Source organism: Manduca sexta, chromosome 17 (assembly GCF_014839805.1).
Source record: "Manduca sexta isolate Smith_Timp_Sample1 chromosome 17, JHU_Msex_v1.0, whole genome shotgun sequence".
In the NCBI taxonomy this organism is placed as follows: Eukaryota; Metazoa; Arthropoda; class Insecta; order Lepidoptera; family Sphingidae; genus Manduca; species Manduca sexta.
In genome coordinates this window covers 4070600-4096492 of record NC_051131.1, presented here as the reverse complement: position 1 = coordinate 4096492, position 25893 = coordinate 4070600, and positions in this window count along the sequence as shown.

Genomic DNA, 25893 nt, shown 5'->3' with positions numbered 1-25893 from the left:
TTTGCTCAAGACTTCCTCAGCAGAAAAGAACTTTTCTAGAACAAAAGTCACCCTCTATAGTTTTTAGATAGATTTAAGGATACAATTTCAAATTAATTCGTCGGTTGCTGCCTTTCTCAACAGACATTTTTCACTGTTTTTCTGGGTTATCCCAAGTCTATCAAGTAGTTATGTCTATACCAAATTTTATCGAAATCCGTTCGATCATTTTTAAGTTTATCGCGTTGAGATTGACGCGCCGGGGGACTTTGTGTCATAATATAAAAGGATTAAGAAGGAAGATTACATGGATTGATAAATTCGATTGGAATTAACTAGCACCAATTTATCTTTTAATATTACTGTCTATTTCGCTTTCTTACAGATCAATCTGCGATAACTTAGAGCGCGAAACATGCTGTTGGAGCCGAGAACTATTTCAATATCCAGTGTCCAAGCACGTTTAATCGACAATTACGCAAACTAACTTTGCCAGCGCTTTTGGCCTCATTGCCACAATTGATGTACTGCCGGCAATAAAAAAAAAGAGTAGCGATTAAGGAGGAGGTGAGTTTGGGGTTTTGAAAATGTTCATAATAAACGCAATAACACGTCACGTTGGTTTTATTTGAAACTGGTAATGAGTTTGAATACGCCCATTAGTGCTGTAGCCCAACATGTTTTGCGATGAACTGAATTTATTTATATCCTATTACAATAATTGTGTATATAAAATTAAGTACAAATAAAAGTGGGAACTTTGTGATGGCTTTACGTTCCTAGGATAATAGTTTTACTTTCCATAATGTTGTTAATTTGCTGTCGTTGATTGTTCCTCGACATGTGAATATCACGTCGGATCTATTCCTTGGTGGGTTCGTGAAGTCTGATTTGGATCGTATTTGCCTTTAGTGTGGTGATAATTAAATGGGTAACTCGAAATGCCAGCACATACAGGTCACTAAAAAGAAACAGTTCCTAATGGCTCCAGTATTAGTTAATAAGCACTTTCAGCTAAAGATGCTTGAATATTTTCCAAACTTTTTTATTTAAGTATGTAATTCACGAAACTGATATCCAATCATGCGTGCTACAAGGAAAAGGTATGAAACAGTACATTTTGTTGACATCTACCAGGTGTGAATCCGACATACACGAGGTATTCTTAGCTTTTGTCTGCGGCTCCACCCCCGTGAGTGAGTTTTTCTGTGAAAAAAGTTCCGCTTTATATTTTATCGGTATAAAAAGTAGCCTATAGCACTTAGGAGTAATTTAGCTTCCTATAATTGAAAGAAATTTCAATTGCGGGTCTGTAGTACCAAAGATTACTCCCCTACAAAAAAAATTAGAAACTTTACCTCTTTATTAGTAGATTAAGAAGTTAATGTATAACTTACATTCGCATTTATATTACTAATACGCTAAAAGTAAAATGTTTGTGATAGCTGTATTCACGTGCCTGATTAAATAAATAAAATAAACACGCCGCCGTTCAATTCAACCGTGTTAGGGCAAGACAGATAGGAAGCATGGTTTAATTGTATCTATTGTTTTATTCGAATGAGAACGTAACGAAATGCGAGCCGGCCTCTGATACGATTTGCAATACCTACATTGTTTAAATGGCATTGTTAAAATTATGCTTATTCAAATATCCATAAGGCTTGAAGTAGTTAAAATGCCTATGTCAAAATTATTAGTAACAGAAACTTACGCCAAGGAGAAAAGTTAAGTTTTTATTATCTATATGTATAATATCTTTATATACAAATTGATGGTTGGTTAGTAAGGTAGTTGATTTAAGTGTAATTTCTTTTTTCGAAAAAAGAAATCGCAAATAAAGTCAATTGGCCTGCCAAGTGCCAACCGTTGATATGATAAAATATGTTTTTTGTATATTTGTTTGAAAGCACTACGTCTATTAACAAGAAGCTACATTATCCCTGAGCAAAGACTATGTTTTAGGCCTGGAGCGGACTCGCAGGAGTCGGAGTTCGCAGGAGTCCCGAACAGAAGCTAGTAATATACTAAAGAGAAAACCTGTATAGAGAAGACTCAATAAATTTGTGCAGTGGATTTTATCGTTATTGCACAATACTTGGCAGTATTGGCGAAGCTACTAACATGTTTTCCACATGTTTAGTTGCTTTACCATAAATTGCAATACATTGTGAACAATATTTACGAGATAGTTGCGGAGGTAGTAGGAAGATATATGTATAAGTAATACCAATATAAATAACTTACTAATGACGAAGTCACAAACAGTCAACTTTTCTTTATGATGATGTACAGTCTCATATAAAAGAAGCTGAATAATGAAAAACTTCAATACATTTTATACATTAACTTCAATCGAAATATTTTTTTTCTTTATCTAAAATAAAGCAAACGCTTTGAAATTTAGTTTAGTGAAGATAAATAATAATTGTTGGTCTGTCATAGAACATTAAAGGCGATTTGCAATTTTGACTTCGTTCAACTACTTTTGTGTCTGTGTACGTAGGTACCTACTTTAACAGTACAAGCATCAATAAAGAAAGATTATAATGAAAATCTTACTGTGATGCGTTTAAAATCATTTTACGCACTTGGACCAACGAGAAACAACGATAATCAACATAAAGATAATGAAAAACAAATTACAGTAGCATACAGTTTATACGACGGTGTTTTTGCTTAGATAAATTAGTATAAATAGTCTTTTTTGTACGTTGCTTACCTCGCATTCCGTTTACATGCAATTTCGGATGATTTGTCCGTGCGGTTGCATTAAAATGTTATAGGATCAATTGAAATTAATTCTGTATTCTTGCTATATCTCTTTAAGTGTGTTTATTTGCATAGAGAGATCTATCAAACATTGAAATCTTAGAAGCAAATCACCTTTATAAATATTTGAATAACAAATTATTATTATTTGGAAATAATTTAACGATTTCTTATGTTTATGCGTATATTAGACATTGAAATAAAAATATTTTATAGATTTCTTCACTTTTTTTATATTATAATTTTCGTCTCATTTCTCGTAAGGGAGAAAATTATAATAAAAAAAATTATATCTTGTGTTTATTTATTTTTTATATTATTATTTTCGCCTCCTCCCTATTAAGGGTGAAAATTACAATAAAAAAATAATAATAATATCAGACCTGTATTATATACTTGCCCACTGCTGAGCACGGGCCTCCTCTACTACTGAGAGGGATTAGGCCTTAGTCCACCACGCTGGCCTAGTGCGGATTGGTAGACATCACACACCTTCGAAATTCCTATAGAGAACTTCTCATATGTGCAGGTTTCCTCACGATGTTTTCCTTCATCGTTAAAGCGAACAATAAATTCACAAAGAATACACACACGATTTTTTAGAAAAGTCAGAGGTGTGTGCCCTTGGGATTTGAACCTGCGGACATGCGTCTTGGCAGTCCGTTCCACACCCAAATAGGCTAGAATAGGCAATAAAAAAACAGCGATGAAATCCGTAAAATATTTTTATTTTAAGAAACATTTAACTCTATCCGTCAGCCAATGTTTTGCTGCAAGATGCTTGTGAACTCAAAAGCAAACACATGTAATAAGCAAAGTAAAGTAATTTTCCAATTCCACTAATTCCTGAATTTAATGTTTGTCAAGCGGTTATTCCACTCACGATTTCTAAGATTTATAGCTTCTTATCATAACTGTGGCAGTAGTTATTTGAGAAATGTTATCTTGTCATAAAACTATCTTGGATAGAATTATTATCTGTAAATGCTATGTTTTCTGCTGATTGCTTCGGTGGCGTAGTTGTACTGCTTGCGTTGTACGGCAGCGCTCTGAGGTCCTGGGTCCGAATCCCGGGTCCGACAAAGCGACATTTCGATTTTTCTGCTCAGTATCAGCCTGGAGTCTGAAATTTGTACCCGATATGGCGATAGGCTCTCACTCTATCATATCATGGGACGGAATGCACTTGGCGAAAAGTTAGTGCCCTAAATTCCAAAGAAAGTTCAAATAGTAGTAATTATTTATTTATAAAAACGTTGTAGGACAGTGACTTAAGTATAATAGTACAAAAAAGGCTGTTTTATCGTTCAAAGCAATCTCTTACAGACAACCATAATATGGATATGTGGGAGAAAATATGGGAAAACAGAATAATATATACAAAATATATATTATATAATGAATTATATTATAAATACATTTACACATTATAAAAATACGTAAAAACATACCTCTAAAGTCATAAAGCTAAATATAGAAACAGAAATAACAAATTCATATAATAGCAATGTCTGATATAGGTAAAATAACAAGGAAATGTTACAAACCATTGAATTCCAAGAAAAGTTCGTGTGAGGTCAAAAAAACATTAATTGACCAATACAACTGCCAACATACAACTTCATACAAGGTATCCAATTAATTGGTACGGACACACTATTATTTATTTCAGTAAATTAAATTTCGCAACAGTGTAATGATACGACCTGCCGAAAAATAGAGCTCGTTTACGCGACCTTCTACATGTTTTATTGGTATTAAGTAGGCTAAAGTACTTTCAGGGCACTGGCAGAAAGGTATGTGTGGTAAGAAAATTATTTCGACATTTCTTAAGTCAACCTAAAATATAATTTCGGGTTTAATTACATGCACTCGCGCACTTTAGTACTCGAGTTATATATTATAATAACATTTTGGATTTTCATAGCATAGGCGAATTGATGAGGTGTAACAGGGTGGGTTAAGTGACCACTGATATCTGTAAATACCTAAAACACCATGAAAATAATCGAGCGCTGTTAGCTTTAAAGGAAAATAATGAAGATTTGGAAAAGGAGGGGCTGTTTGGACCTTTTTGTTTCGCGGCGAATGAATGTTTTTTTTTTTAGTTTATTTTCATTTATAAAATTTATTATACATAAAACATTTTGTAAGGGTATTTTAATTACATGCCTATATGTCATTTTATTTTAATTATAACTGCTGAGTGTTATGATGATGAATAAATTAGCCCTGTTTTATTTGTGTTTTTTGCTGTCCCGCTGCTGGGCGTCCTTTACTACTGCTCTTAGTAGCAGAGGGGGAATTAGGAATTAGTCTGCCATTCTCCCTTAGTGCGGATTGGTGAGCTTTACACATCCTCATAATTCTAATATACAAATTCTCATATATGCAGGTTTTCTCACGATGTTTTCCTTCCCGTTAAAGCAAGCGATAATTTACAAAGAATACTCACATAACTTTAGAAAAGTCAGAGGTGCCCTTGGGTTTCGATCTTGCTAATACGTATTCACTAGTATTCTACATAGATTAAGGATCAATGTAATTTATTGATTATGTAGCAATACATTATTTACTACGCTACTCGTTTGAAAGCCTCAATAATGACTATCTATCAGGCCTAGGACACATGCTGAAGTATTGTTGTTAATTGAGGCAGGTCAGCATAAACGAAAGCTTAATCAAGCCTTGTGCTTAGTATTCGACCTCATAGCCGATAGCCTAATATAAAATATTTATATTACGATTCTGTTTTATAAATATTATTCATACGCAACCGTACATGGTTAGTTTGATTTTATTCGCTATAAAAAATTGCAGGTGCTTGTTATAATGTCGTGTGTCTGTTAAATTACGTAACGCAAGCAGCTATTTATAAGTGAATGATTTTGAAGCTGAAATTGAAAATAAGATAATTGTACAGGGTCACTTTGACATTGCGTTATTAATTAAACCACATACTCGTCTTTACCTCTGCTAACGTTGTGCCAAAATTATCCATAAATAATAAATATTATCATCACCCAGCTTGACTTTTGTGATTTTTCTATAATTTTGTGAATATGGCGTGTGTGTATTTCTGGCTGAAAGTATGGCATTGTCGCTGCAACGAATATCTTAACCTAGTAGTAATGGCAATAGGACGTGTAAATTTAAAGTTACATTTTATCGTTTTTTTTTTCAAAACTTAAACACTAATTTGTCTTCATCCCGCAATGAAATTAATCAAATAGAAAAAGACGCAGGAGTTATAAATAGGAATAGAAATATTTGTGGTTTATTGGAGTAACCCAGTGTCAAAATGACCCTGTATATGAATTGTCTACAGCATGAAGAAGACCACGTGACCGAGTTAGTACCATAATTGAAAACAAACGTAGAGTGACGCTTGCGTTTTCTATTGTAAAGCAGCTGGACAGTGGTATCAGGCTGATTAAGACATAGGAAGGATATATGTGGATACACCCTTCCTATATCTTAATATTAATCCTATCTTTGTTACGCTTTCGGGGTATCTATAAGGCATTTGCAACTTAGGATTATGTGATTGGTAGATATTACAAAACATCTCGTTTGCTAGCTTCAACTATAAAAAAGTAAAGCCCCGTATTCAAATTACATACACTTAATTCTTTGTAAGACGGTAAAATATCTATAAGATAATATACTGTTATATCTGCATAAGAATTCATAGTACCCAATAAATAAAACAAGTTAACTGTTTCACAAGCCTGGGATCCTGTTCTACATTTAATGAAATTAGAACCCCGCAGTGTCTTGAAGTATGGCAGCCGATCAAAACTAAAAATCTTCGAAACGTTGAAAGAAAATTATAATATAATAATCCGCAATAAATCCGAAAAATATTTTGATTCCAATATCTAATATTCGCGTAAACATAAGTAGTTATTAACTATAAGACGTTCCTGAACGAGTGTAAATATTAGCGCGTAAACGATCATAGAGGTCTACCTTCAATTATTCTACGCTATCGACCCCACATTGTGCGTGGGAATTCTAATTCAAGTATTCCGTTACGTGTTACTGGTCAATATAACCTCATGCCCAACTAAATGCTCCATTGACACTGCCACAAATAGCCAAGGCTGTGACAACGCCCCTGTTCGGCATTCACATTAGATCGCTTTCGGTTAATGAGTAAAAAATAATCTATATCTATCTATCTATACCTATAATAAATCTGTAGAGAGGTCAATTCTGTACATGAAATATATTTCCAAAATAATAACTATCAGGGGGTGATTAGGGATCGATACTGATGCCAAAAATGCAATTAGTAAAATTTTTGTCTGTCTGTATAACCGTTATAAAAACAAAAACTACTCGACGGATTTTAACGAAACTTGGTACAATTATTTGTCATACTCCTGTGCTGGTTATAGTATACTTTTCATCACGCTACAATTAATAGGAGCAGAGCAGGTGAAGGGAAATGTTGGGAAAACGGGAGAAGTTACTCCATTTTTTAAGCTTCCGCCGCGAGTGCAACCTTCATGGTTAAAGCTACACAGAAATCATGTATGACGGAAATGTTCGCCTTAAAATTATATAAAAAAATATCCCACGACAACATATGTCTATCTTTTATGGTTGACTCACAATAACACGTGTAGCTCCCGATAGCATAGCAGTTCGAAGCTTTCTCATTATATTTGTCTACTCTTACGTTTATAACACTCTCAATCAGCCCCGGATCTAGTGGGGGGCAAGCCAGGGCCCGTGCCCCGGGCGGCGAATTTAGAGGGCGGGAAATTCAAACTTGGCAGACGAATACACATCTCATCATTAACGCAACTTTGACTACTGCGACATCTATACTCTATACTATTATATAAAGCTGAAGAGTTTGTTTGTTTGAACGCTCTAATCTCAGGAACTACTGGTTCAAACTGAAAAATTCTTTTTGTGTTGGATAGCTCTTTATTCGTGAAGTGCTATAGGTTATATATCATCATGCTATACCCAATAGGAGCGGAGCAGTAATGGCTAATCTCAGGAACTACCGGTTCGAACTGAAAAATTCTTTTAGTGTTGGATAGCCCTTTGTTCCTGGAGTGCTATATAGGCTATATATCATCACGCTATGACCAATAGGAGCAGAGCAGTAACAGTTTCAACATGTTGCAAAAACGGGGAAAATATATTATTTTTGAGAGCTTCTGTTGCGTGCGCTGCGTAAACGGTTAAAGTTATGCAACAATGATGTATGACGGGATTGTTCCTCTTAAAAAGTTCTACAAAAATATATTATAAAACAAAGTCCCCCGCTGAATTTGTCTGCTTGAACGTGTTAAACTCAAAAACTACCCAACGTATTAGGATAAAATTTGGTATGGAGACAGTTTGAGACCCTGGGAAGAACACAGGCTTCCGGGAAAATATATAGCGTGACTTTTATAACGGAAAACTTTAGCCTGAAAAACTTTATAACGCGGGCGGTAATTATTTCAGGCAAATTAATTCACTTAAATAATATTTAAGCAATAAAAATAATATCACAATGATTTATAGGTGCTTTACAAAAATAATTGCAATATAAGTAACTCTACCAAGGACCGTTTGCGTAACACGACTATAAAACAAAATAACGATAATACGATTGTATTTAAGTTAAACAAATACACTTCATTTTATTACTTAAGAATGTTTATTTCAAATATTAAACATACAAAGTAGGCTATAACAGTTTATTAATAATTTCATCTTATAAATTATCGATTTATTTAAAGTCAATTCTTGTTAAAACGATCAAACAGATTGAATGTTCCTTAAATATAGAAGCACTAGCCTTTGCTCTCGATTTCGCCCATGTCAAAGAGTTTTCCGAGATAAAAGTTCCTCTACATATTTTCCCGATATATAAAGTAATCTATGTCCTTCCCAGGGTCCCAAACTATCTTTATACTAAATTTCATCGAAGTCCGTTTGGTACTTTTTGAGTTTTATGCAACGGACTTAACGGAAACTGTCAACAACAATAAATTTTCCTGTTTTTGCAACATTTTTCAGTGCTGTTCCACTCCTATTGGCCATAGCGTGATACTATAGAGCCTATGGCCTTCCTCGATAAGTGAGCTATCCAACACAATTTTTTTTTTTAATTGGAATAGTAGTTTCCGAGATTAACGCGTTCAAACAACCAATCTCTTCAGTTTTATATATTAATATGGTTTATTTATATGAATTACAATGTATTTGGACGTAAAAATGTAGCATATGACTATTTCATTTAATTATCCATACGAAACAGTCCTTACATAACTAAATGAATTTCTTAAATCAAGAGCAACTCTGTTTATGGCAGCTTAAAATAAATATTAAGTAGTTTTTAGAACACGTAATGAGATTTGTCAGGGACATTGATTATTTTAGAATAATACCAAACATGTATATTATGTAATTTCCATTTTAGGTGCGTTCGATTGTAGAAAAACTTGCAAGGGCTAATGTAACAATTTTAACGTGTTATTTACAGAAATGCGAGTTTTTAAGAGATGTTTATAAAATATATTTAGTTGAATTAACCTGAAATCTGTATGAAACTGATACATGCTATAGTTGAAAACTGACAAATTTTATTAATATTTTTAAGTAATTACTTGGCAAAGGACTTAACAGTTTTATCACAGTTTAAATATGTTTATTACCGATGCCTTACCACCATTTTTTCGATCTATTCAATTCAAAAATTGACCAATCACAACAAAGGTCTTTTTGGCACGCATACAAGTGAGTTATTTCGATTGGTTCATTCTCGGTATCGGATTGCAGTTTGAGATAGTGATCATTTATTGAAAACGGCTGTTAAACATAGAACTGTCTTATTTATAAAATAATCCACGTTCCGTAACTAGCTGAATAAACAAATAGAGATTAAATTTACAACTGTTTTATGAAGCTAAGCGGCGCGTATAATAAATTAGTATGATCCATCATCGCCTCTATAAACAAATTAATTAATCCGATAATTAAACTAGTATTTCGTCAAACGGCGTTAGTCTAGTTGGGTGTGAAACGGATTGTCAAGACGAATGTCTGCAGGTTCAAATCTTAAGGGCACACATCTCTAACTTTTTTTTTTTTAATATTTACGTAATCTTTGTGAATTATCGCTTGCTTGAACGATAAAGAAAAAGATCGTGAGGAAACCTACATGCCTGAGAAGTACTCTATAGAAATTTTGAGGGTGTGTGAAGTCTACAAATCTGCACTAGGCGAGCGTGGTGGACTAAGCCCAAACCCTCTAAGTAGAAGAGGAGGCCCGTGCCCACCAGTAGGATTTATATTATTATTATTATGGTATAAGTTTAAATATCTTTTTAACGTTTCGTATAAGATAAACTGTTAGCGTGTCGTAATGTAGGGCTTTATTGTGTACCACAAATCATATATCTATCAATCAAAAGCTAATGAGTTGTTGCGGTACACTTGTTTTAAAATATTATGATTGCCTAATGACTCGGTGTATATATTTCAATGTTTTTATATTGTAAACAAAACATTAATTACTTATCGATCTTGATGTTTTTTTATTTGAGATTGTCAAACTTATAAGCGCGAACTTGGACATGATTTGTAATCAGCCGTAATAGTAGAAAGTAGATTTGTAATAATATTAAGCCAGTCGTGTATTATATTATACTGTCTCACTGTATTAGGTTTATTATAGTATAAGGTTCTGGGAAAGGCTCCTCAGTGAGAGAGAGAGAGAGAGCAGAGAGAGCTCCTAGGCCTAAGAGAGATAAACCTATAGTCGGGACGGTTCCGAGCAGATATCTTAGTACAAGATACCCTGGAGCCGTCCCTTATGCGCCGAAAAGACCACCACGAATTTTGGTTGGCATGCCGGTGTAGGGTATACAGGGATTAGGGGATCGGTCTATTCGTTCGGATAATACTATACTCCCGATTGTCGACATTGGGCCGGCAACCGGTCCACTCACCCTCCATGTGGTGGTCGATAAAGTGTTTTTCCCCTCGGAAATAAAACCTATACTAAATTTGCGGCCCGCTGGGCTTTTTCATGCGGCCTGCTAAGCTCTTTGTTAAAACTAAAGAAACTATCCCAATATCATTTGATTGGTATGAGAACTTTATAAGAGTTGATATTTTTTGCTTCAATGTGAATACTTTTTTAAAAATCCATACTTAAGTAGGTTAATCAATTTAAGTTGTGGTTCAAGGCATCGTAACAAAGATCTCTTGTGGCCCGTATAAGATGTTTTATTACGACTAGGGTAAGACTTTAGTCAATCTTGTTAGCCTAGCGTGGATTGCAGATACCTACTATAGATTTTTTAACAGCGAATTCCCTAGTAGTTACTTTCCGCATGATATTTTCCTTCTCTGTTAAAGCGAACATTTATTATAACCTTCCGACTGGTTTTTGGGTCAATCGGGACATTGACCTCGCGTGGGAAAATACATCAATATATTACATGTTACACAATGAAATTTGATTAAAGTTTCATTGCCAGGTTTACCGTGTCATTTCCGTTTGTGAGTTTTGTATATATGTGAATGTCCATCCTACGGCTAGTGATGTAAAACTTGTTAGCAGTGTGGAGCACGAATCTATAAAATTTTCTTAAGTAACTATGCGAATAGATGTTGTTTCCCCTTGCATAATGTTAGATAATTATTACTAACCCATTAGTGGCTTGTCACGGCAAGACGTATCTTGGTTCAGCTGCAATAAAAGAACATAATTTCATCAAGTGTTGGAGAATACGACGGCTCTTGGAATTGGCGTACTTCCCGAAGATCTGGAAGGAAGCAGGGGTGATTATACTTAAAAAGCCGAGCAAAGAAGACTATTACCGAAAAGAAAAAAAAAGTAAAACGTGTCTGACCGATATTAAATAATTGTTCTAAAATAAAGTCAAAAAGGAACATGAATTCATCTTTAATTTATAAAAGTAAAAATATAAAAAAAATAATAAACACATACTTAGTAATAAAGTGCATGATTATATTGCATACAATGCAATTTTAATTTACGCCCTAATAATTTTTGTCTTATGAAAATAATTAAAAGTCGTTATGGAGATAACAAAAAAAAATCTAATGAGAAATGTAAGGTACAAATTGATTTACAGAATGAATGGAATTCTTTACTATTATTTTAGACTGAATGTCAACTATTAATTACAAATAGGAACTAATTACTTCGATTTAGAACCGTGCTGCGAACTTTACTTTATGTATTGTTGCTGTGACATTATGAAAATACATTTTAATAGGCACTAACCACGGATTTAGTATAAAAGTTAACTATTAGTGCTAATGCGGGCGTATCTAGATGCACGCCTTGCAAATGTAAAATAAACAATGGCGGCCAAGCACGCCACCAATTGACAAGGGCTTGTAAATGCAACGATTTTCAATTGTTTATTAACATTTAATTTATTGTGTCTAAACGGAACTCATTGTTAATAGCACGATTTGCGTACACCAAATCCGGCCGATGACGTGATATAAACGGTAGATTTGGCGGGTAAACGGACTGTTGATAGAATAAAAAAACACACTTCTCACAACAACGCTTGTTTACTGAGAAGCGTAACTCTTCGTAAATAGCAGAAATTTCTCCTTAGAACTTTAATTCAAAATGCGTGGAAGTGGATAGCGATTTTCACCTAGTTATTAACAGTCTTACTGGTAAAAATTTCGCAAAGCTATGCTTAGTTAAAACACAAATTTACTCGATCAGCTGTCAATCAAATCTGCCATCTTGCCTCTTAATAAGGTTTAAAGTAGGAAACCGGTGAAGTTTTTGATAGCTAGTTAAGGAATTCTTAATCATCCCTTAACGCTAAAACAAGTTTATAAATAAGACTGTAAATGTAATGACACTGGCTATTATTTTACGGTCGTGTTTTTTTATTGTTTTGAATGATGAGACGAGCTTCCCGTTCGCCTGATGGTAAGCGATATGATCGCCCATAAACGGAAGAAACACCATGCAACACCTTGAATTACAAAGTATTGTTTGGTATTCCACTGCGCTTGCTACCATGAGACATGAGATGTTAAGTCTTATTATGTCCAGTAGTTACACTGACTACAATGTGACGGCGACATTAATAATGATACGGTCTCTTGACAATATATTTATTGATATATTAAGACTAATAGTATAACCAAGCTGAAGCCATCGGGACGTCGAGTGTGGAAGTGACAGTCGCCTGAACGGGAACCTCTCGATATAATATCACTTTAGTAAGGAGCTTAGACTGTAATACATCAGTATGTAACAGCTACAATGTCCAATCATGAACAAAAAAGTATTGGTGCAATACTACTCTATGGTAGAAGTAAATATTGCAGTTTTGCATAATCAGATTGTCACACAGAAGAGATCTAACCCAGTAAGATATATTACTCTAAATTGAACAGTATCCGCCTATCCGTTTAACCTGCAAACACATTTGGCCATTAAAAATATCCGGAAAACAACTATTTTATCATGTTCGTTAATCTCATAGACTTACGCAGTACAAACTAGGGTGGAAGTTACCAATTAACTTGAGATATAAGGAAGGATATTGGCTAATATGTCGGTATTAAAGTCAGATATCTTACTTGTACAATAATTTCAATTCTCCGATGGGAATATGTAAGCCACACACTTTCGACAGTAGTAGAGGAGGCACGTGCCCAGTAGTGGGACAGTATACAATGCAGGGCTGACATTATTATATATTATTTATACTTTTGACATTATAATATTATAAAAGACAATTGAGTAATAAAGAAACTACATTGAACTTGATGCTAGGTAAAATCCTTGAAATATTGTAACATAAAAAATTGGTAGTTTCCATGTCGGCAGTCGGTATTGGCTGTAATGCGACTCGACGGAAAATCCTACATTATATTGAAAACATATATACATTACCGTTTTATTTCGGAAGGAGGTGCAACCAGGACACCCACTTTTCACCTGTATTTTCCGACCCATAATTTGATTTAGGGAATGCAATCTCGTAAAGCACGAGATCTCGCGAGTCTGGATTCGTGGTCTCGCGAGATCTCAGTTAGGTCTAAAATCTCGCGAGATTGCATTCCCTAATGTGATTTGAACTTTATAGCGGTGTACGCACACAGTAAAACTTCCTCACGCGGTCACTGCGGCAGTGATATATAAAAAGAATTTCATTTAAAAAAATACAATACTACTTAGATTTAAATAGCTCGGAAAAGTCCTACAAAAATATTGATCGAATACAAACAGTTCAAAGATTTGTATACACGTGTATTTTTTGTTCTTTACAAATATCTTTCAACGCATTTTTTGTCTCTAATCGCCCTAAGCCACCGATTCAGCTTTATTAGGAGAAAAACCTCCCGGATGTGAACGTACTAGGCGGAAATGAATTTCGGGGCCGTTGACGTATCTAACACGTGATATACGCTTATAGATATATATTTATCGTATGCCATAATTATAAGTAGAATAGGCTGTTCAAGGAATATATCAAAATAACTCGGAATGATATTGAAATAAAACTATTTATCGGATTTTATCGCTGTTTTTTTTTTATTAAATTCTCTCCCGACATTTCGAAACGTCTAATTCGCGTAAACATAAGAAACAGGAAAGAAATTTTAATTTTAAAATTAAGACTTCAATTTCTTATTTTCCTTCTCTCAATACAGTAAAGTGAATTAATATGCTAGTAATTTCCTTACTAAGGCTTGTTATGCCGATAATTTAAAGCAGGCGCGTGCAACACATTCGCATGTTGCGTGTGTGCTGTCTGTGAATAAACTAACTGCAGTTGGCATGACAACGCAATGCTCACGCATTAACAAAATCAAAAAATATAGCAAGATGTTTTGTTTGCATCTTTGTATCTATACTTTCAATTATAATCATTTGATTTTTTTTCATTATATTATATTAGTTTGAGTACTGTGCTACAGCGTTTGATAATCCATCTATATGATAATCTCGTTTATGATGCGGAAAAGGGGTATCAATAAGTAAAATAATGTTTTCAATACTCGCTTAGATACTTAATAGGTAAAGAACATGCCTAAACGCTTTAGTTGATGTAATAATTTACTATAATCATCATATTAAATAGTAGATCGTGACTACGTCAACAATGCCGTCATATAATCACAGTTCATATTTAAACTGTAATGACGGACGAATTGTCTGTAATACATGTCTAATGTCGATGTCTTATTTACTATTATCTACTATTATAAATCGGTAAGTGTGTTAGTGGGTTTGTCAGTTTAACTAGCGACTCATTTCCTGTTGAAGAAAGAGATGGAATGTTTCATCTATCCACTATCGTACATTATTTGTACTAAATAAATGAAATTATTGCTAGTACGTGGAAAGATTACCCGCTTGCTTGTATATTTTTTTTTGAGCGAGGGAATAAGGTTCGATTTACAGGTCAGAAAACATACACTTTATTAGATTTTAGTTTGAAATAAAGACCTGACTTGCGCGAGATTTACAATTCGAATGTAAGATCGACGAAATGCGACTGCGCTAGTTAAGTAGTATTAATACTATTTTAAGCGAAGACAAAATAACATGGTAGTTAAATTTAATTACATAATGTGGTAAATAGCGAGCTGATTGGATTTAGTGTCGCTTACAACAAGCGGGGGGTTTGTGCATACCGACAGTAAATCGTGCGTAGCGCGCGTGCGCACGATTTGCGAAAATTACAGTCTAGCGCCACACTGGTTATATTATCAAGTTTTAAGCCTGGTTTTCATATGTAGAATTGTAAATAAATGCTGGCAATAAGGACGTTGTTTTTAATATCAAGTGGCGTAGAAAATTCGTCTGATTGTAATTAACGAGACGTTTTCTAAAAACAGTGGTAATTGTGTTTATAATTTTAAAGTACAAAGTATTGTATGGTACTGCAGTGCTGTAGTCTTAAAATATTAGGTTTTAATTTTCTAGTAATTATGTAATGTATCCCTGAGATATCAGATTTAGGGCCTGTATCACAACCTCTGAGTAAATGCAACTCTTCATATTAATTCATAGGCTGACCAAATATAAAAGTCATACTGTAATCTAGCTATGCTCAACACACGGTCCGCTGAGCATTTCCAAGTGACTAATAAATTCATTAAAACTAAAGAAACTTTTCCCTAATCATCAATCAATTGATTACGTTAAATGTGATACTTTTTATTAAGATATAAATTTTATAAAATGATAAATTTTAATTTCGTTTTTAAACCTTAAGCAGGTTAATGAATTTATGTAGTGGCCCGCAAAAAAGGTTGACCAGGACTGCTCTAATCTATGCTCTCAAATAAATAGTAACAAAATGAATATGTACTATCTAAATTAGCTCTTCAATGCGATATCTGTCCAATAAAATTTACTTAAAATTTGTATTAAAACATGCCCTTAGAAATATATTATAGATAAACAATAGATTAAGTTTCTAGCTTCAATTCTTTTCGAACTTACATGGCACTTCCACATTGCTCAAATGTATATTAGGATACCAGGCTTGCGTAACCATTTTTTCTATTGAAATTTGGATGTTCTTTAATTTATATAGCTTCACAAATCATCCTAGATAGGAATCGATGTTTTTTGGCAAGGATTTGTGGCTTTTTGTACACTGATAGACATGCACAAGTAGAACACGTACAGTTCGGTTTAAAATGTGCTCCTCGCTTTATAAACTACACTTCGGACACAGACCTCCCATCATAAAGTGAGGTTAAGTTAGTAATTTATGTACAAAATAGTGTTCGAAAATACCTTAACATTATAGGTCACTTTACCAAAATATAAAGTAGATGCTATCGCAATTCCTTGATAGTTTATATCGGTAGTAACTTTTAACGATTATGGGTATATGTACTAAGTAATTCTAAGGAAGCAAATTGCATTTTATCACTACCCATATATCTGGTGTCAACCTCACTAAGAGACCAACTCGTGAAATTAACTATGTGTGACATAATCCTTCACCTAGTATTGTTCTAAGTGGCTGTCCTCTAATTAAGGAAGGGATTAATAGGGTGTTTCACTAATTTCTTTCACAAAGTTCTTTACGTTTACTAAATATCTATCTTATATAAATCCCAACATAAAAAGATTGAATGACATTCGGTAAAAATCTAGGAGTTAATAAGTCTTTGAGTTTCGGTAGAAGGGGTAATTGTCAAGAAATGGAAAAAGACGACCAATACGCGCACGTGACGTCATCGGGAATTACGAGGCATGCGAAAGAATGAGATGGAACGATATCTCCAATACGTTCACTCCCACGGTATGCAATATTTGAAACATGAATTACTGCCTCATTTCTCTGCTAAATTTAATGGAGTTTTCACAAGACTTATTTTTCGGACTATTTGCTATTACATATAGAATAATATACAAACCAAACATTAGAAAATACTCTATTAATTAGCGCTTACAGCACCTACTATAACCTTAAATAAACTATGCATTAATGACTTTCATATGCCAGCTAAATTTAAATATCTCTTGATAAATATTGGGACACTGTTAATAAATCTAAAGCATAGGCTATTAAGAGGTCAGTTCTAATGGATATGGACCATTATAATAATAATAATAATATCAGCCCTGTATTATATACTTGCCCACTGCTGAGCACGGGCCTCCTCTACTACTGAGAGGGATTAGGCCTTAGTCCACCACGCTGGCCTAGTGCGGATTGGTAGACTTCACACACCTTCGAAATTCCTATAGAGAACTTCTCAGATGTGTAGGTTTCCTCACGATGTTTCCCTTCACCGTTAAAGCAAGCGATAATTCACAATGAATACACACATAAAACTTAGAAAAGTCAGAGGTGTGTGCCCTTGGGATTTGAACCTGCGGACATTCGTCTTGGCAGTCCGATCCACACCCAACTAGGCTATCGCCGCTTTTTTTTGGACCATTAATTAGTTCAAAAAGGTGTGAGTTTAGATTTTTGTATGCGTTAATGAATTTATATTTATTTGTTATGGTACTTTTGTTTTAGCAACTCGTATTTCTTCATACTTGGACGGCAAAGTGACGCTACTGCACCGAGTGGTAAGTGGAGTGGGGTCCAATAGAATGTCGACTGACGAGGGATGATTACGGTGATTACGGTACGATGATGTTGGATCCGGATATACCCAGGCTGAACTCGGAACGCGACCACACTTACGTGGGCCACTATTGCGGTTTTAAACACCTTTTGTACGGTGGCCATCGGTGTAATTATATATATACTAACGGTTAAATATAATTTCTACATTGTATTTATGTGGTATATAATTTGTATAATATTAAAATTTCCACATTGTAATTGATTTGGTGCCGTATGAATACGAAATGAATTTGTTATGATTGAAATATGTAATTATGTTTAAAGTGTCCGGGCTAAGTTATTTTTAATGAACTACATATGTTTAGCTCTAATCCGCAACTAGACGCAATTAAAGTTTTAATATATTTTTATTAGTTTTGTATCAGGAGAGTCAGTAAATGTTTCGCGTTCCACGAGACTGTGTATATCATGTGCCGGCATAATTGTGTCAACTGCCGAGGGGTAATCATCTCTCGTCAGTCGACATTCTATTGGACCTCCACTTACCATCAGATGCATAGACATCACTTTTCCAGGCCCGCATAAAAAAAAGGTGTACGACGGTATATTATTAAGATTGATTAGGTACAATTTCCATATAAGTTGATAACATTTTAAAAATTATACAAATAAATACACAAAACAATTGTTAAAAATATTTCGCTCCAGACAACTTAAAATAGAATTTAATTTTAATATTAATCTCCATAAAAATCTTTTTAGTAATTCAATGAAAGTACTTTATGGATTATGTTCATTAAATGTTAAAATCTTAAACACAATTGTCCAAGAAACTATAAATAGAAGCACAGCGTTGTTGATGAATGTAACCATATCAAGTTTATTGCTTCCCATTTCATTTTACAAACGCACAAGAAATGATTAAACGAAGGAATGTATTTAATAGTTATTAGTAAACCGCTACCATTTAAATTAATCATTGCATTATGCTAAATAACGCGCCATTGGCCACAATATCAAATCAGTTATTTTGTCACGTGCAACGCGAATGTTAAATGTTGAAGATGCATTGCGTTTGTTCATTTTTATCATATTAAATGCTACTTTACTATTTTAAGAGTTTAGGAAAATTATAACCGTGAATAAATTACATATTTTTTTTTATAAAAGATTAAGATCAAAATTTGCTTTGCTGGTAGTAGCATCCTCCCGGATAGCGAACACCGTGCACAAGGTGTCAGAACCCGCCATAGTGACCCACGTAAGTGTGTCGCGTATAATATAATATAAGCTTGTGTATATCCAGTTCCAACAGGCCGACATAATTGTGTCGACTGTCAAAGAGTAATTATTTTTCGTCAGTTGGCATTCTATTGAACCTCACTCCACTTACCATCAGAGGCAGTGGGATCACTTTGTCGCGCAAGTATAAAAATTATCCATGAATTATAAAACTGTGACGTCATACGATTCCCACATCCTTATGGAATCATCACTTGGCTTATTACTACCATCAAGCGGCAGTGTACGATGTGGTGTTGACCCAATGAACAATGTTGCCAACGTAATACGACGTTATCATTTTTTATGGAGCGTAGTGGGAATCGATAAGAACAATTGAACAATAAATTTTATCTCAAAATTCTGAGGTGATTATGTCGTCGCTAACACTGTTTATGGGAAACCATGTGCTTAACCATCATGCGAGATTCGTTCTTATAATAACTCACTTATTCAGATAAAAAATATAATTATGCAGTTATCGTCTAATTTACATTCAATAAATTGTAATATTACAAAATTATTGTGACACAAAATATTGGTGATTAAGTCAACAAATTTTACTGAACACAAATATGATTTTAGATCCTTATGTAATAACTGGTTCATACATATCTATAACTTCCGGATTAATGTTTACCTTACAACTCTACTGATACTCTTAATATGCTTAAGTATTATATAATTCTATAGTAATTTATTTAAAACAAACTATAATTTAATGCATAATTTATATGAGTAATTATGTTTGGGCTTCATAATAGTTTAATTTATGTTTGGTAAAACTATTCATTATTTTCGTTCAGTAGTGCCTTAAATACCTCTAGTTTTTATGTAATATCATTAACCTGTTACAACTATTTCTTCATTTTATCCGGATGTCAAATATATACAAATTTACATGGAATATTTTGTTTCCTTAATGCAAATACATATTACACTTACAAATACATAGATATAAATCAATTATTATTTTTTGCAAAAATATATCTTGTAGAAGTTTTTGTACGAGTCTTGTTTGGACGCTCGAACCGAGCACATTGTGTATTCCGCTTGTGTTACTATGCAGTAAATTGTTTGTGAAGTAAAGAAGTGTTTCAATAATCGAATAACTGTCGGGAAAATAAATATAGACCGGTGATACTTTGCCGGTCATGTCAAACAAAATAACCAAGTGAAGAGTTTTCACTCCGACATATATTATGATGCTTACCTACAGATTACATTAAAAAAAACAGCCATTAAAATTAACATTTCCTCGGTGTTCATTACAGTTTGATATTTCTCTCATTATACAAAGTAATTTACCTGTAATAGACTAATGTATAAATAAATCTCTTTCATATTGCATAATTATACAATCATCTACAATAAAATAGGCTTATTCATTTAAATCACTATGGGTTCGTAAAGGCTTATGCAGAAGACGTATTTTATATGCTCCGTAAACGCGCGTTTTTAATATGTGCTCGCAACGCGTTTTTGATACGTGCGTTATATATCCATTTTCAACGCGCGCAATTGTGTGTAATAAAAGTATTTTTATGGAAATATAACTAGTTTTCAGATTTTATCTCGGTATTTATTTTTATTTTCTTCCGATGTTTCGAAGAGTTTGCAACTTTCATGGTCACGTGGACTGATAATTGTAAAATGTAGGTAGATATTGTAACTGACATTTCGGATGTAACTTCGGAAGATAAATAAGATATAAAAAAATCGCGGTAACATCCGTTGAATACTTTTAAAGTGCGCAGTTCCACTATGCATCAGATCTGCTTTTGTTAGTTGCTTTTAAATGACGTCCCCCACGTATCCAATCTACATATTGCATATTATGTAAGTTATATAATACACGGATAATTCTAATTTACATTGTTTTTCAAATATGCGGAGTCTGTTGGAGGAAGTGGCGATCGTCATACCAGCGCATTGCTCCGGAACAACTCTTTTAATGTACAAACAAATGAGTACAGTTGGTAGATAATTTTACAATAAAGTTGCAGGTATACATATAATTTCCGTTTGATTTTTGAAAACTGTAAGGAAAACTACAGACGTAAAAAGTAGGTATACATAAATATTATAAATTTAGTTCGCTCCGAAGTTACATCAGTGCTACATAAGTGCTTCTGTATGTATGAATCCCTCGTAGCCGAATTTCGGCCACGGCAGCCAATCATAGCCGTATCAGCAGCGGTAGCTAATCATAATCATATGAGTTATAAACGAATATATGAATTAAAAGTCTGTGATCCAATATAATGAAACATTAACTAAGTAAGCTACAGGTACAAATATTTTAATGTCATTCTAACTAAGCTACAATTAGCTACACAAACATTTTAACGTCATTCATAGACTCTATTACGGCGAAAACCATAGAGTTATATAAAAACATGGTCACAATTATGTAAAGTAAGCCTGTGTTGTAGGCTCATAGTGCTATTTAAACACTCATAGGCACGCTTAGAAGCACGACAAATTCGTGTTTAAAGGAAACGTAATAGGGTGTGTTTTGACATATTGTCACTTAGTCGCCATTTAATGGGCCAGTTGGCATAATTTCTACATATTGCCATTTTTTCCTGCAAATAAAGCTGACAATTCATACAATAAACGTTAAGTAAACTACATTAGAATAATTGCAGACTATAATAATTAAAATGTTATTGTGTAAGACTATGAGATTTGCCACAGATAGTATTTAGTATAATTTATTTTAATGTTTAGGACTACAACATGAAAAGTTGAATATTAGGCAATTGTTTATGCAATTATTTATTCAAATTTCAACATTTCACTTTTTTATGTCGTTGCTACCCGCTTTGTATAGACTATTTAACACAGACGCGACGATAAATATTTGGTATGAGGTTCAAATATTAATAATTCATTTTTAATTGGATATTGGGATCAGGTTTATTTTTTATATTGAGACGGCATCGTGACTCCATAGCATCCGATGTTTAATAGAGTAGCGTCTAGATAAAGTATCGATAAGCGGTAGCCTAGGAAATATATCATGTCCCATCAGTCAACAACATGTATTTATTTATTTATACTCTTTATTGTACCAAACAGAAAAAATAATACAAAGTAGTAAAGAGAGACAAAAAGCACATATACATATGGTTTTCTTATCGCTGTAGGCAATGTCTATTTTATTTTATTTAGGACAACAAACAATTGTGTAATAACACTCTGAATACAATATTATAGAAATAGACGTAACAATTACACAACTAACACCGTTTCTCACTGAGTAAATGTACTAATGTCTTCCAGACAACCATGGGATGGATATTAAAACGAGAAAGAGAAAGAGAGACAATATGCTAGCCTTGTCGATACTGTTGGAGATTATAACCTTCGTCGTGACTTATTATTTTTATATGTTCTATTTTTAGAACTATTTGTGTTTTGTTTGCCATAGTTACTTCTCTTTAGTCCGAAATAAACATTCATGTCAATAACATCTTTTTACTAACTTTATTTAATTACTAAGAACATATACCATATTTACAACAGATACCATACACAGACCGATCCTGGAACGCGACGAACTTACTTAGGCCAGTATGGTGGATATAAATCTTGTTTACGGTGGTCGCTATCCAGGCGGATACTAATATCCGATCAGCATAAATTTATTTAACAGAAGTCACATTCCGTGTGACATGTGGGTGGAATTGTTTGCAAATCCACCAACGGACCAATAATGAACACTCCTGTTTAATATTAATGCAATTAATGTATTACATAGTACATACAATAGGGTGGCGTCAGGTTTGCGAATCCATTTGGTAATTACCACACTCACGAGGATTAAATCGTTCATATTGCATTATGATTGAAGATAATTGATTTGCCAAATGATAGCCTTATAGCAAATATAATTAACTTAAGCGAGGTTCATACGAAGATGTATAGTTAACTGAAGAATTGTTAGCAATAGTAATAATATCCACTACCATTGATGTTTATTCTATTGACACGAACGTCCATATAAACAATTTGTTCAAAATCTGAACAAAAATGGCAAACAAAACTGTTGTAATCTATTTATTCGCTTGAATAACTAATAATTTTACTTATTTGACTAATACTTTTTATTCATGTCCATGTTAACACTAAGACTCGAGTTCTTATATTATGAGTGCCACTCCGTACATAACCACACGCTGTCAATGTTGAAATTATATTAAAGTCAGGTGCACGGATTGCAGTACATTGAGTCGAATACAATGAGTGTACGGAACGCCAGATCTAGTACGTAGTATATATATATCGATACCCACTATAGTTTCGTATCCATATTAAGGCAGGTATAGATATGTCCAAATGTCGACACTAAGCGTGCTGGACCCTAGAGACATTTAAAACAATTAAGCACTTAATTGTCTAGCTTATATTAAATTGTAAACTGTGCTTTACGTCGTCACGATAAGACTTATATTTATTGCTTTTATTATTTGTCTTTTCTATTAATTAATTTTTATTCAAACGAGATTAAGATCTTAATTGCTTGAATGTTTTTATTAAAGTGTTAATTTAAGTCATTTTAATTTATCATATGCAAATTTATACCAGATTAGTTGTGCCCGCGACTTCACCTGCGTAGAAATCAGTATGCCACAAATTTTTTCCCGCGTAAATCCCGACCTACGAGATTTTTTACAATCATGCAGCCTCTTCAATAGTTATCGTTATATGTCAGTCAATTTACATAAAACCGTAATGTACTATTAACCTAAATCTTTCTCTAGAATTGCACTATCTTCTAGTAAAAACTGTACAAAAATCCGTTCAGTAGATTTTAAGAAAATCGATCACATACAGACTGATAATTTTTGGGATCTTTGTTTTATAATATATATATCTTAATTTAATATTGGAACCGCAGCCAGGCGCATTCTGCAATCTTCAATGTTAATAGAAATCAAAAAATGTATAGAAATGACATATCGTAGCGATAGGAAAAAGAAAAAACTAAATGAATACTTTAATAACGCTGTGCGTTAAATTTTGTGGTGATTTTCCCTTATCGTCCTATTATTGGTGTGGTGCATAAATATCATTATCGTAATCGTGGATTTGTGCACATTCTCAGATTGTAAATATCCTTAAATACTGAAATACAAATTTTTAGTTTCTTTATTTATGAGTGAAAGCTTAAAATTCAGTAAACTAAGAAAATCGTGAGGAAACCTGCATACCTGAGAAGTTCTGTATAAGAATATTGAGGTGTGAAATCTACTCATATTTTTTTTCGAAAGTATAATCGCTGGTAAAAATAAGAAACCTACTTACACTATGAATATATCTTTACAATTACTGCACCAAGATACGCATTACGCGTACAATTTTTTTTATTTAACTTTCTAAGCGAACTAACTGCGTGTTAATTACCAAGTTATTTCTTAACAATAAAATTATTCTAGCGTAGTTTCATTTCAACTGAGTGAAAACAGCTTACACAGTTTTACCGTAAATATTTTTTTAAAGAATTATTTTTATTTTTTCTTTTATTACACTTTATTGTACACCAGAGACATAAATGGAAGAAGAAAAGAGAAAAAATTACAAATGGCGCCGTTATCGCAATAGACAATCTCTTACAGAAAACCATGGGATGGATATAAGAGAAAACGGAATAATATTTTTATATTGAACCTTATCATATTTACATCGTGAGGAAACCTGCATGCCTGAGGAGTTCTCTATAGGAATTTCGAGGGTGTGCGAAGTCTACCAATCCGCACTGGGCCAGCGTGGTGGACTAAGGTCTAATCCCTCTCAGTAGTAGAGGAGGCCCGTGCCCAACAGTGGGACAGTATATGATACAGAACTGATATTATTGTATTTACTTGGCTCACTAGTTACTTCAAATGCACTTAAGTAGTTTCTTTTAACTGAAAGAGCTGGGCAATTTTGCTTTTTGGTGTACTTTCCAGTGGCTCGTATTATTCACTTAATAGTGCACGTATATAGTATGTATATTAGCATATAAGTAGGACAGAAACATCATACCTATTAAATTTTCTGACTGCCTAGGTGGCGTAGCTGTATGCATGCGCGTTACGGCAGCGCTCTGAGATCCTGGATTCGAATCCCGGGTCGGGCAAAGTGATATTTGGATTTTTTCTGCTCAGTATCAGCCCGGAGTCTGGAATTTGTGCCCGATATAACGATAGGCTCGCCCCCTGTACTATAATAGGACGGAACACACTTGGCGAAAAGTGGGTGCTAGGTTTCGCCTCTGCATACCTTTTTGGGGATATTTGGTGGGTGTATTTTAGATTTTTTTAAAGAAAACCTACATTATGAACGACTATGAATTTCCAATGATTATGCTTTTAATAGCTGCCGGACCTAACCAACTACTTAATGAAAAGTTGCACTCGGCAAACTGCAAGTCACACTTCCTACACCACGGATTGTATGTTAATAAAACAGTAGGAACAGACACCTAAACAAATCTTACAAGACAGATTTATTATCACGCAATTCGTGTTATCGTACTTGATTCTATCAACATCTGGTAATGCATAGCCCACTCAGTACCCGCAACGGTTACTGATAATACTTATGTATTATATTAAACACAGATTAAGTTAATATTGTACTGACTAAAAAATACTACAAAACTATAATATATTCACACATAACTGGTGGTAAGTCTCTCATATGTGAGAGTCTGCCTGGTAAGGTACCACAGCGATATCTATTTCTACCGCTAAACGACAGTGTGAAGTCACTGTTGTGTTCCGGTTTGAAAGAC